This window comes from Balaenoptera borealis (assembly GCF_965194805.1).
Source record: "Balaenoptera borealis genome assembly, chromosome: 18".
In the NCBI taxonomy this organism is placed as follows: Eukaryota; Metazoa; Chordata; class Mammalia; order Artiodactyla; family Balaenopteridae; genus Balaenoptera; species Balaenoptera borealis.
In genome coordinates this window covers 59,279,327-59,291,468 of record NC_138877.1, presented here as the reverse complement: position 1 = coordinate 59,291,468, position 12,142 = coordinate 59,279,327, and the positions used below count along the sequence as shown (strand labels likewise).

At 35.2% G+C, this 12,142-nt stretch overlaps 1 pseudogene across 1 annotated transcript in view; it reads left to right on the top strand.

Moving 5' to 3' along the window:
• LOC309615489 (pantothenate kinase 3 pseudogene) overlaps nt 1-12,142 on the top strand; it is a 29,947-nt pseudogene extending 17,805 nt beyond the window's left edge. Inside the window, exon 1 of the transcript in view lies at nt 1-12,142. This exon is cut by the window's left edge and continues 17,805 nt beyond it. The product of the transcript in view is annotated as a pantothenate kinase 3 pseudogene (transcript).

Below are 12,142 nucleotides of genomic sequence, written 5' to 3'. Positions count from 1 at the left end.
CAGTTTTATATTCCTTCCATCATTATCCCACATCCTTAAAGCCATCTTCACACAAGCTCCCTGGATTTTTTTCTGTATAAATTAGGAAACTCAAGTAGTTCTTTTAGACCACAGAACACCTTCTGGATCACACTTTGTACCTCACCAACTTGAGTCTAGTTATAGACCTAGAAGGAAAAAAGGGTGGTAGGGTGGATGTTGAGGACATCAGCATTGTCTTACATGGCAATTGCCTCAAAGCTAGGGGCCATTATAGTTTCCTTAGTTAATGTAGGGTTAACCCCCTCAGAAGGGGTGGAGAGGCCACTTCCAGTAGAAGTCAAAGCTGCTTCCAGTGTCAAAAAAGACTTAGAAAAATTAGGGGGGCTCAATGTCACCAGCTTGATCAAGGTCTTCCCACGTGTACACATTCCACCTTTTAAGAACCCATTCCTTATAACAGACACCTTGAGAAGCTGCGAGTTCAACATGCATTGTATATCAGCCAGTTGTAGGATGAGTGTGATTTTCAGCCACCTCAGTCCTACAGCTACAAGAAATTAAGGGTCTCCTTCAGGGAATACACAGAAGCCTTCAGGACTTTTAATACAGCACTTAAATTGAGAATTTGAATCCCTGAGCTCATCCTTTTCTTGTTCAGTGACATTAGGAGCAACCTGACAATCTCATTACTTGTGTGTTTACCAAAATATTCCAAAGTATCACACACAATCACCCATTGCTTCTTATAAATTATCCAATAGTGATAGTTGGCCTATCTCTATTGCCACACCATAGGCTATCATCAGTTCTCTCTTTTCTACTGGAAACAGAGTCATTAGCATCTTTAAATCTATTCAGATTACAGAGCTAATTGCAGAAACCTTCTTACTCAGGGGAAGGCCAGCCTTTTTACTGTATTCAGATCTTTAATTGATTGGAGTAAATGTTTATCTCATCCCAAAACACTTTCAGAGAAATACTAAGAATAATGTTTGATCAAATATCTGGGCATTCCATGGACCAGTCAAGTTGACATATAAAATTAACTATCACAGATAATATGTATTAGCAATTTCTACTAAATAATATGAGAAAACTATTCATATATGTGTGTGTATATATATATATATATGATTTCTACTGCTATGTAACAAACAAATACAGCTGCTTAGATCAACCTACATTAATTGTCTCGTAATCTCCTTGATCAGGAATCTATGCATCTCTAAGCTGGATGCCCTGCTCAGGGTATTTCAAGGTTGCAATCAAGGTGCTGACTGGGCTGAATTTTTGAGAGGCTCTGGGTAAGGTCAACTTCAAAGCTCAATCCAGTTGTTGGCAATCTACAGATTTAACACAATCCCTATCAAAATATCCATGACATTTTTCACAGAACTAAAATAATCCCCATTTATTTGGAACCACAAAAGACCCAGAATTGCAAAAGCAATACTGAGAAAAAAGAATACAGTTGGAGGTATAACCTTCCAGACTTCAGACTATACTACAAAGCCACAGTAACCAAAACAAGGTGGTATTGACACAAAGACAGATACATAGATCAATGGAACAGGATACTGAGCCCAGAAACAAACCCACACACCTATGGTCAATTAATCTACAGCAAAGGAGGCAAGACTACACAATAGAGAAAAGACAGTCTCTTTAACAAGTGGTGCTGGGAAAGCTGGACAGCCACATGTAAAACAATGAAAGACATAAATGTAAGACATGAAACCATAAAACTCCTAGAAGAGAACATAGGCGAAACACTCCTGACATAAATTGTAGCAGTAACTTCTTGGATCAGTCTCCCAAGGCAAAATAAATAAAATCAAAAATAAATAAATGGGACCCAATCAAACTTAAAAGCTTTTGCACAGCAAAGGAAACCATCAACAAAATGAAAAGACAACTTACAGAATGGGAGAAAAAATTTGCAAATAATTCAATGGACAAGGGTAATATCCAAAATATAAAAACAGTTCATACAACTCAATATCCAAAAAAAAAAAAAAAAAAAACCCAATCAAAAAATGGGCAGAAAATTTAAATAGACATTTTTCCAAAGAAGATATATAGACAGCTAATAGACACATGAAAAGATGCTCAATATCACTAATTATTAGAGAACAGCATCCATCCACTTCTACAAATATATATTTCATGTTTACCATTTTTTGTTTTCATATTTTCTCCTATTTAACATAATGTTGAATTTTATTCACTTGCTTGACTTACTATTATCTGTCTCCTCCAGTAGAACAAAAGCATTAAGAATGCAGATTTTGTTTGTTTTGGTCATTGGTCTTTCCTAAAGATTGGGAACAGCTCAGAAGAGGTACTCAATAAATACTTCCTGTATTCAGTCTTTTGTCCTTTACTCTGTTAATATGGTAAATTACTTGATTAGCAAATTTAGCATTAAACCATGCTAGCACTCTTAGAACAAGCCCTACATATGATTTAGTTTTTAATATACATTTAGATTTTTATGCTAATATATTACTTTATAAATATGGATATATAGACCTAAACAGGGATTTTTCCAAAGAAGACATACAGATGGCCAACAGGCACATGTAAAGATGTTCAACATCACTAATTATTAGAGAAATGCAAATCAAAATCACAATGAGGTATCACCTCACACCAGTCAGAATGGCTATCATCAAAAAATCTACAATTAATAAATGATGGAGAGGGTGTGGAGAAAAGGGAACCCTGGTAAACTACTGGTGGGGATATAAATTGGCGCAGCCACTATGGAAAGCAGTATGGAGGTTCCTTAAAAAAACTAAAAATAGAGCTACCATATGATCCAGCAATCCCACTCCTGGATGTATATCCAGAAAAAAATGGAAAGTCTAATTCAAAAAGATACATGCACGCCAATGTTCATAGCAGCACTATTTACAACAGCCAAGACACAGAAACAACCCAAGTGCCCATGAACAGACGAATGGCTTAAGAAGATGTGATACATATATACAATGGAATATTGCTCAGCATAAAAACAGAATGAAATACTGCCATTTGCAGCAACATGGATGGAACCTGATAAATGTTGTGCTTAGTGAAATAAATCAGAAACCGGCAAATACTATATGATATCACTTATATATGAAATCTAAAAAATAATACAAGTGGATGTACACACAAAACAGAAACAGACTCCCAGGCATAGAAAATAAACTCGTGGTTACCAGAGAGGAGAGGGAGTGGGAAAGGAACAAATTAGGATAATGGGATTAACAGATACAAACTACTATACATAAAATAGATAAGCAACAAGATTTACTGTACAGCACAAGGAATTATACCCAATATCTTGTAATAACCTATAATGGAATATAATCCACAAAAAACTCAATCACTGTGCTGTACACTTTAAACAAACACAATATTGTAAATCAACTATTCTTCAACAAGAAAAAAAGAATTTGACCTTTTTTTCTGGATATGACTGGTTGACCATTAGAGATTTAACTTTGATTACGGATTTTTAAATTTTTTTTTTAAATTCTAACTTATTATTAAAGTATAATCTACCTCTTAAAGGACTCATACATCATAGGGCACTGCTCAGTGAATTATTACAAAGTGAACACATTTCTGAAACCAGCCTTGGATTTAAAAACAAAAGTCTCATAACCAACATCCCAGAAAGCCAACTCATTCCATTCCACCACCCAATCATTCTCTCCTCCCTCAAAGTAAACACAATCCTGATTTATTACATTGTAAATATGTTTTGCCTATTTGAAATTGTGAAAATGAAGTCATACCACATCTATTCTTTTATTTCTGGCTTCTTCCTCTCAACATTTGTTTTGCAATTACACCATGTTGTAACTGTAATTAATTTATTATCTACGCTTAAGAATATCCATTTGATGAATCATTTATTTATGTATTTCACTCTACACTTGAAACCATTTACCATTTGGGTGTATTAAAGACAATTTAACTACAAACATACTTATACATATCTCTTGTTGCACACATGAACTTGTTTTTGAGGGGTTAAAACAATTCCAAGACAAGGGTGGCAGCTTTTTTAGTATTCTTACCTTCCAGAATTAAATAGTCACATACTCAACTTTCAAGATTCACATCCATGAGAATAAGGTAGGTTGTACTGGCTGTGTGGGTCTGGATAGCAAGGTTCAGGCAACGAGGCAACCCATTTTGCCCAAGATCTTAAAAGGCAACATTTATTAGTAGATATTTTTATTTTTCTTTCAAACCCCTGTGACAGACACGGCAATCATGTGAATCAGGTTTGTGGATGTAGGGAAGTCAGACACAGAAAGTAACAGATGGAAAGCAACAATGATTCTACCCTTTATAAAACTTAATAAAAGGTATGTATGGTGAGCATTTTTTAATATTTCTTTAAAAATATACCATGTAGATATAGAAACAGGTAAACATTCAGGAAAACTTTTAGGATTAGGATATATTAAGGAAAATATTTCATTTTAATTCAAAAAATGGAGGGAGTTTGCTTAATTTTGGGGTACATCACAATCCCACCTCCCAAATATGCAACTAAATTACCTAAATTTTCACTTCCTATTGCTAACAATGAACATAATGCATGGAAGGTAATCTTGAAAATTTTAAGATACATTTTCCTTTTCCCATGAAATAAAATAGTATTTGATATAGTTCACTGATTTGTGTTTCAGAAACGAGTGCTATTTTAATTAAGTAATTATACATAATTGTAATTATACATAATTTGAATTATACTGTACATTATGTAATTATACATAATTTTAATTATACATTTGTCATAAAATCTAATAAGTTGGAGATAAAATATCTACTAGGTCAAATTCAATGTAATGAGTCTCATTTACAGATGGGTAAGGTTTATGAATTGAAGTTACCTAAGAGATTCCTTTCCCTAAGCTTATTGGTATCTCTGGTGTTGACAATCGGTATGGAAACCTATAGAATGTTGCTGCGGAATTGTGACTTCCAACATCCTTGACTTATACTAGAGCTGACCCTGACTAGGGTGGAAGCTTGCTTTTCTTCAGTCCTGAACCGATGATACAGCTATTAGAATACTACGGTGCAGATAAAGAGGTCAAAATTGATGCTACCCTCAGAACCGTTGAAATGGTATATACTCTACATGGTGGGTTTTGACATCTAGATCATTTGGGCTGGCACTTTTAACTTGAAAATAAACTGAATATCAAGTTAAAGCTTTCCACAAGCAGTATTAACTTACACAATCAGCACTTTCTTAGAAATTCACCTCAGCACTGACTGACCTTAGCAATATGTTTGCAGTATTTGCACATGACTGAATCGTTCTTTTGCACTACTGCTAAATGAGGAATAACCACAAATTTCCTTTCAGTGGTAGGCAAGGTAAGCAAGCTTCTGCCTCTGCCTCTCTCTCCCTTCATCATGATGAGCGTATATATGTGTGTGCATACCTGCACATGCACTAGCTTATATATATTTTATGTATATAGTATATGTGTGCATACACATGCATTATGGAGGAGAAGCCATTTTTCTTTTCTATGGATCTTTTTAAGATATCTACTAATCCATCCATCCATCCATCCAAAATTACAATCACCATCCATTGGTGATTGAAGTAGACGGCAGACACATAATCTTTCAATTAGAAAGAACAGAGAGGTGTCCTGCTGATAGTGTGTGCAGTGATAATTATTAAGACAACTCCTTCTTAATCAGGAAAGTCAAATTACGTATCTTCTGTTATCAACAGACTAACTCCTAATGGAAATATGCTGCCGGTAGAATGCATTCTATTTGGGAGTGTGGCAAGGTGCAGCAGAAAAAGAATGAGCTTTGGATCCATAAGGACATCTCTAACATTGAATAAGTTATATAATCAATTTGATGCATCTTTTCTTCATCCATTCATTAGGGCTGGTTATACTACTTTCCCTTGTAAAGCTTAAGTGAGAGTTTTAAGTCTCCTACTAGAATGTTTAGCACAAGGCAATTGCGCTGTGTTGATTTTCTTCCAGGTGTCTAGTCACCATATTCTGTTCAAACTGGGCCTACATGTTCTGTCACTGATTGAGCCATGCTTCTGGTTACCTTGCTGCACTATGAACACCTGGACCCTCCTCAGGACATCTACATGTATATGTATCCTTAGCAGCCATCAGCATCTGGTTGCATCTACTGTGTGTCAGGCAACTATGTGCTAAAGATTCACATAGGAAAAGTCATGCCTTGGATATGCTTCTATTTTAATGGAAAATTTAGTTCTAAGCCTAAACTGAGAGATCACTGCGACCATGATTATGTCTCATGCAGGGAAGTAAAGTAACAAAAACGCAAGTCCTACATCACTGGAGATGTTACTTCTTTTTCCGAGATGACGGCTCCTGTTCCATAGGATCTCTGTGAAGCTGGAATGAAGCCCACAGAGTAATGCCTCACACAGAGTACACTCTAAATGGTTTGAACAAGGAAAGGATTTTTATTTTAAATCCCAGATTAAGGCTCTGTCAAAAAACTTAAGTAAAATTAATAAAATAGCATCTTTGAAACAGGCACTAAACCAGATAATTTGATCTAACTTGCCTCTTTTCTGAGCCTCTAAAGCCCTTTTGACTTTTGCCCACCAGCACTGTTATGTGCATAATTTATAAAATAGGAGGTTATGAGATCTCAGGGTTGCCTCTTCTTGTGTAATTTTATATACTGGCTAGCATGCTTTCAATACACGCAATAATGTTATGTCACGGAGTGTACACAGTGCCTGTTCTATATTAACTGCCTAATAAATATCAGCTGTGGATAATGTTCAAGTAGTAGGATGAGATATTGGAAATTAATTATGGTTGTAGTGTATTGTTCTACACTGACTGCAATCTGAATCCAAGAAGAAGCTTTATCCCCTTCCTTTTATCTGAGTTTCTTAAAACTCAGTCCACAATCTCTGCTTTCTCTCTACACTTGGATGACTGTCTTTATCACATTCTTGGCTTCAAGGAAGCAAATTCAAAGCCTGTCTCATTCACACTGTATTGCTAGTGGTCTCTATAAGAATCACTAATGTATTAATTAATCCATATATTTTAGACCCATTTCCTAGGTTCCACTCCCAAAATTCCACTGCCTGCTAGGATACTTTCCCTTGGATATCCCATAGGCATCCTGAACTCATTTTGTCCAAAATATAAGTCATCAGTTTCTTCACTTGAACCTAATATGTTTCCCATCTTATTTAATAACACTGTCACTCATCCTGTTGCTCAAGGCAATTTCTTGGGAATCATTCTATATATTTCTCTCTCCTTCTCTAACGTAAGTCTCCTGTCTCTTGATTCTCTCCAATTCAGCTGAGACTGTCTTGTGACCATACTATCTCTAGTGCAAATTATGATAATGACATGCTGCTGGTCTTCAGCCCTCCAGTCTGTTCACCGTCCTGTCAATGCCCTACAGTTTTGTCAAGGCCTTTTTATGAAACACAAATCTGATTCTGTCACTGCCCTACTTATTTGCTTCTTTCCCCATTCCCTACAGGCTAAAAATTTATTTCCAGAAAAGCCTGTAAGTGCTCCATGATTCAGTGGTAGTCTACATGTTTTGTCTTATACCAGTAACAACAACAGCAAAAGAAAAGTGCTTCAGGCACTTTTTCTAAACTGGATAAGTTATACTGAATGAGACATATCACATCACACCTTCCACTCTTTACTCAGGTTTTTCTTTCAGCCTGTAATGATCTCTTCTTTTTTTCGGTGCCTGTTCCTCTTTTAAAAATCTGATTCAGGGCCTCTTACCCTGTGAATCTTTCCTAAATGGCTGAGGCAGTGCTTGTAGTTCTGTTATATGGTCTCTCATAAACATAGAACATAATTCTAAAGTGGAAAATAACATATATTGTAACTGCATATGAGGCTTTCATCGCATCTTTTCTGTGAATACTTGGAAAGTAGAGATGTAGTCTTTGTTTGACATAGTATTTGATGCTTGGCATACAGCCTAGGTTTGATAAATGTTGTCTCCATGTATTAATGTTTATCTAATGTGAAAATTAAGACTACAGAATAGCTTTTCAAAGTCAAACTGGGCATTAGTTAACAAGGCCACCCATGGATGATGTAATTCATTAGATAATTCACCATATTTGGCTTTGCTAATTTACTATTTGATTAGTGCCCTGACACAGTGAAGTTTTGTGCTAACCTGAAAATTTCTGCTCCTTAGAAAAGATAACTCCGATAGTTATATGTCTTGTAGGTCATTAACCAGTTCTGTTTTGAATGCAGAAACTTTGAGAAGTGAACCTCAGGCAGTAACAGAATGATTCAGATCACAGACCGGATGCATACCTTGGGACAAAGTAACAATTCTGGTGCTATTACAAATTCTCATGGTCAGGTAGCCAAATCATATTTATTTCCTGTTGTTTTCAAGATAATTGTTGGTTATCTGAACTATAAAATACATCAATATCAAAGTATAAAACAGCCCCCCAGGGAATAAATGCCTCAGTTCTGGAAGGTAAGTCCATTCAATTCTACCCTTGGATAATGTCACAAATTAGTGAGATTTCTGCCAGTATGATGATAAATAAGAATATTTTCATTATAAAATTATAGTATTTCTATCTATACTCCTGTCTCCCTTCCTAGAATGTTTTATTCCCTACATAACATGAAACCCAATGCTTCTTATTATTAGAATGGAGTTCTTCAACATTTGTTTTCTGCAAATGGCCCTATCAACATAAATAATAAAGTTTTGGGGAAAATCTATTCACGAGAAAATTTAGAACGGTTAAAACTTATTTCATAATTTGTTGTATAATATCCAGATTTGAATACTGTTTTAAATCTAGGTAGCAAAAACAGAATTCATCTGATGACAAAGTTTGGGGTGCAAGGAGTAATTAACAAATAACGATGCATAACAATCAGACTTAATAATAAATGTTCTTGTTTAGAGTCTCCACGGTGTATTTCTACCTATCTCTATCAATCTGACTATTCATATTATCATGCTTATTCTGGCTAATATTTAATAAATGTTTTCAAGCAACACATCCTAAGAATAATACTGATGTCGCTATTCCTGTTTTGCAAAGATACAATTGAGACATGGAGTCATCATTTAAAAATATAATGCTATGTATAAACAAGCAATAAACTGTATTTCAAGCAAAATGTTAATTTTCTTTAAACTTTTAATAACCTCTATTAACTTTATGTTTGCAAAATACACAAATAAACAACAGGAATTGTTTATCTATATTTTTTTAATTGATAGATTTCTTATGTAGTTTACAATATTCTCAAAATTAACACTGAGATTTCACACCCAAAACTTTTTCAGAAAATCTCTAGACTTCTTGTTAGAAGTTACGAGAAGGAAACCAATTCATAGCTGTTACAGAACAACCAGGCATAGACGGTAAATGGATCAATGAGGTGTCACAGCCACCCAGATCACATCCTGTCAAAAGGTCCTCACAAACTAGTCATAAAAGACAACCTCTGTCAGCGGTAGTCACAGAGTTGTTATACACTTTTACTAGAGCAATTCTGAGATCATGATGTGCACAGAATCCTACTTGAAATGGCTCAAATGAGTTCACCTAAGACAAGGCTGCAACTGAATTATGAAAAGTTTTCCACATACGATGAGTTTTAGGCTCCAGGTATCTTTAAATGTCGCTGTTCCAATTTTGTTTTTATTTCTAATGAAGCTCTTCTCCTCCGAAAATTATAGGTAAGAATGACAAAGAACATTTTAGAAGGAACAACAATATATTCAGCTATTCTGTACTTAATTCTCCCATTCTTACATTCCTTTTCTAACTTTAAGATTTCAATTTATTTGTCCAAAATATAAATTGATTTAATTAATTTAAATCTTTAATGTAATAAAAGTTGCTCCTTCCTGGCTGGCTAAAAACTCTTAGATTTAAAGATGATAACCTATTAGCATATTTTAAAAATAAATTCTATAATATCTCAAGGTTAAGACATCTGATAGGTAGTGATAGCTTTCATTAGTAAAGTAAGGGTTGCTGAAATTAATTCAGAATACATTTGCTGGGAAGGGAAATCCAATAGGAGGAACATAATTTGGAAATCATTCAAATTAGAAAATATTGAAGAAAATACAGTAAAACTTGGATTAGTAATTAATAAAATTTAAAGAAACTAGAGCTAAACAGAATACAACATTTATTTGGGAATAGAAGTAGATGATAAAAACGCTTAAGGTAAAGTACAAATTTGAATTATCTAAATGGCACATATTCATGTTATACCTCCATGTGCTACCCAAGATACAGTTCTGCCTGTAAGCACTTCTTTGAGGTATGGACATGCAATGTCACCACAAATTTCATATTGTTCTCTTTGTTGATAGAACTGAGAGAATTTTCAAATTCTTTATAATTATATCTCTAAGGACATTAAAAAAATCACTTGTAAAGGTACCAGTGATACTTAATATTGACAGTTAATAACTGATAGAAATAAAGGCCTGTATTTAAATGAGAGAGGGAGAAAACTAGTGATAGAGAGGATTTGTGTATTTCCTTCCATGACTTTCAGGTGTTCAACTCATCTTTGCTTTAAGGGCTTCTATTCCAGATAGTAGTTATATATGTATATATTTTTAATCTAAATAAACAGTCCCCTATTCAATTCACAAATAACTGTGTGGCTAAAGATGAGACAGATGAAGACATCTTCCCTATATACTATATAACTTCTAAATAGCTGAAGTTATTCTCTACGTCTAGATTCACCTAAAGTCTGTGAGAGTTGGTTGGAAAGAGCAATCTCAGATGGAGCAGTAATCATTTTAGTCCACATATACACTGATACTATCCTACCTTCTAGCTCATCCCACCCCTTAAGTGTAGCTATATTTGTGATCATATATGTAAGTTCCTGGAAAAAAAAATAAGGAGGGAGAAAGAGTCCTTCTACATCTTTATAATACTGACAACACCTGAATAAACAACTATTTTCCCTACATGGCTACAAAACAAGTTTAAGTGTTTTTTTCCTTTATTATCAATATTATCACACTGTGTGAAGGCACAGTGCATTGACTTTTGGAGAAGATAATGCTATTTATAGATATAGACAGACTCAGAAATTCTGATGTTTATAATGCAACTGTAAATGAAAGGTAATAGGCCAACGCACAGAATAGTTGTACTTCTAAATGCAGAGTATAATCAATATCTTTAAGAAAGGAGGAATGAACAAGTATTTTATAAATTTTCCCTTCTGGCACTGGAAAACTTGTGGTCATTGTTTTCCTCATGAATGCATGTTAAAACACCTAGTAAATTGCCTGGCATGTGTTAATTGCTCAATAATGGCTAGGAAAACCTCTATCTGAATCAGCTTGTTCTGCAAGAATTTCTGGCAAGGTATCACAAAAAGGTATCCATCTGCCTGTTCCAATAGCTATCTGCAAATTGTGATATACAAGATATTTAACAATAGATAATAAGCAAGAACAGACAAATAATGTTGTCCACTGTTGCCCAGACACTGAAATAGGCTCTTGGACATCTTCTGTAGTACCAAGTGGTAGCAAGGACTTCTGAGGGACTTCAGTGGTGAGCATACTGATGAGATGAGAGCACTGTGAGAGATGGAGCAATATAATTTTCCAACCTGCTTGGGAATGAGTTTCAGTAATTTAACAATTGGCATGGCTATATTGGTTCATAGTGGCTTAACGAGATCCCTAGTATGAGACCATCCTTTCTTTATCTATCTCTAAATCTAGATCTAGTTAATTTTTAAAACACACTAATTTCATCTTTCTTAACTAAAAAGTATAATATTTATATCTAGAAAAGCTTCAGCTAAAATATACTTTGCAGGGCTTCTCTGGTGGCGCAGTGGTTGAGAATCTGCCTGCCAATGCAGGGGACACGGGTTCGAGCCCTGGTCTGGGAAGATCCCACATGCCGCAGAGCAGCTAGGCCCGTGAGCCACAGTTACTGAGCCTGCGCGTCTGGAGCCTGTGCTCCGCAACAAGAGAGGCCGCGACAGTGAGAGGCCCGCGCACCGCGATGAAGAGTGGCCCCCACTGGCCACAATTAGAGAAAGCCCTCGCACAGAAACGAAGACCCAACACAGCTATAAATAAATAAATTAAT